Genomic DNA, 2,725 nt, shown 5'->3' with positions numbered 1-2,725 from the left:
AAATGACATAAAAGTAACACTAATTATAGGGATGAAGATTACAGATGTAGATAACAGCAAAACATTGAAAGTGCTAAGCAACTCTGCAAGGTAGCAGTAATGACTTAATTAAAACAAAACACATCAGTATGGGAGCACAGCAGTAAAAAAAAAATGGCAATGCACAGCAAGTAGTAACAAAATCATAAACCATTCACCTAAAATATGTAAGAGTAGCATGTAATAGATTGGCTCAGATAAGTATTATTTATGCCAGCCTTAAGCATTAGCATTCTAACAGCTGCCAGAGATTTAGAATATGTTGCCTTTTGAGTGCCAGGTAGTTTAGAGGGTAACTACCAATTACCCAAAACCTGAGTGGTATCAGAAATGACTTAGCATTTTATTTCCTCCCCTAGCCAATCTTACTCTGATACCTCTGCAATAGACTTCATTAACTCTGCTCCCTAATTTGAAGGGAAGCTGCCCTTTCCCAGTTATCAAATGCAATGAAATGACCTCTACAGGGATCACTGTAAGTAGGTGCCAAGAAGCAGAATTACATTGGAACTTGGTCATACCTTTGGAGTGGCTGGAGAGCAGCCAAACAGAAAGTGATCTGGGGGTGCTGATTGATACCCGCCTGAACATGAGCCAGCAGTGTGCCCAGGTGGCCAAGAGAGCCAGTGGCATCCTGGCCTGCATCAGGAATGGTGTAGCCAGCAGGAGCAGGGAGGTCATTCTGCCCCTGTACTCTGCACTGGTTAGACCACACCTTGAGTACTGTGTCCAGTTCTGAGCCCCTCAATTTAAGAAGGACATTGAGATGCTTGAACGTGTGAAGCCATCTTAGGTAGTCTAGGAAATTTCAGATAGCGGGGAGGGAAGGTTCCTTAATCCACCACAAACACCCTCTCTGGAAGCCACCTACTGTCAAGTAAACTCTAGTTTTCCATCAGTCTTTATTGTTTAGCACAGTCTCAAGTTGTGCCAGGGTAGGTCTAGGCTGGATGTTAGGAGGAAGTTGTTGCCAGAGAGAGTGATTGGCATTGGAATGGGCTGCCCAGGGAGGTGGTGGAGGCACCGTCCGTGGGGGTCTTCAAGAAGAGCCTGGCTGAGGCACTTAGTGCCATGGTCTAGTTGACTGGCTAGGGCTGGGTGCTAGGTTGGACTGGATGATCTTGGAGGTCTCTTCCAACCTGGTTGATTCTATGATTCTATGATTCTATGATTCTAATTACTTTGCCAGGGAATGTGAACAGTACATTCTTGTTTCTTACTAAGTGAAAAGGTCCAATTTTTCCTTCCTTTTTATTTTCAAAGTGTCATCATATTGAGAGAATTAGGTTTGTGCTACAGTATACTCGGACAGAATATTAAGTAGATTTCATTCCACGTCTACTTCAGAGCTACTTCATCCCTGAGATATCACTGAGGCATAAGTTAATTAAATTACATAAATTTCAGTCAGTGCTAGAAGAAGTAATATTTGATATAAATAGCTGTAAGTTTTTACTGAAATCCCATTACATATACATATATATATATATATATATATAAAATGTGGTGATATATCAGCAGTGTAATTAACAGCCTTTTTATAAGTCCATGGGGAGGGCATATCAAAAGTAGGTTAGCTGTTCCTGGGTTGGTAAGCAGGATCATTGTTTCTTCTATCCATGACTGCAGGGCAAAACTCATTGATAAGTCAGACAGGAAAGTTTAATGATGTACATTCTGATATTAATTGTGCATATACTCGTGGGTCACAGCGAGGAGTTTGTTAGAGGTGGCAGCCTGCCGCAGGTGTTTAATGTCACACGATTCATAGTAATGACTTGAAGCTCCCAAGTATCTGCAGCTAAAAATAACTCTACTCTGTGCAAGTGCCCTCCAGAGCAGAGTGGCTATCTGTCAGTGCAAGACAGTGGATAGCAATTGACTCTGGTTAGCACCATCTAGGAGCCATTTCTCAAGGATAAAAAAGTGATAATGGCCAACTTCATAATTAGAAACCATGTTCTTTACACTGGGTTAATTTTTAATATCTCTCCTTACTAACAATGGGAAAAAAAACTAGCATCTATCTTTATCATAAAGTTGCAAAAGGGCTCCACAGGGCAGACTTTAAACATAACAGCATTTTTTTCTTAAGCTTCTTTGGATGTATTTTCAAAGTCAGAACCTCCCTTCTTCCCATTGTGCTAGTTTGAAGCAGGCTAGAATGTTTTGGTGAGAAGAACTAGACCATAGGCTGTGAAAGGAAAACAATGGTGATGGCTACTCCCCTCAGAGTCCTGCTGAAGAAGAAAGTAAACATTAGATAACACTTTTGCCATCTTGTCTCGCTCTGCCTTGGGCTGCTGACTGAGCTGCATCTCTCTAACACGCCCTCCACTCACCTTTGTTTCTTAACCTCTTGGCTGAACCTCCATTCTTCCTTGGGACTGGGGTAAGGGTGAGAGGGGCAGGGGGAAGGTGCAGGGGTGGCTGAGAGCCCCTCCTGGGGACTCAGGTTTCTGGGAGGGGAGTTGTGTTTCTGTATTACCTTTTACCTTGTATATTTCGCCGTCCCTGGGACAGTTCAAGGCAAGGCTGGACGTGGCACTTGGTGCCATGGTCTAGCCTTGGGCTCTGTGGTAAAGGGTTGGACTTGATGATCTGTGAGGTCTCTTCCAACCTTGGTGATACTGTGATACTGTGATACTGTAAATATCTGCTTGTATGTTGTGCCAGCGGTAAATAA

This window comes from Pogoniulus pusillus, chromosome 5 (assembly GCF_015220805.1).
Source record: "Pogoniulus pusillus isolate bPogPus1 chromosome 5, bPogPus1.pri, whole genome shotgun sequence".
Classification (NCBI taxonomy): domain Eukaryota; kingdom Metazoa; phylum Chordata; class Aves; order Piciformes; family Lybiidae; genus Pogoniulus; species Pogoniulus pusillus.
Note: the sequence above shows the minus strand (reverse complement) of the source record.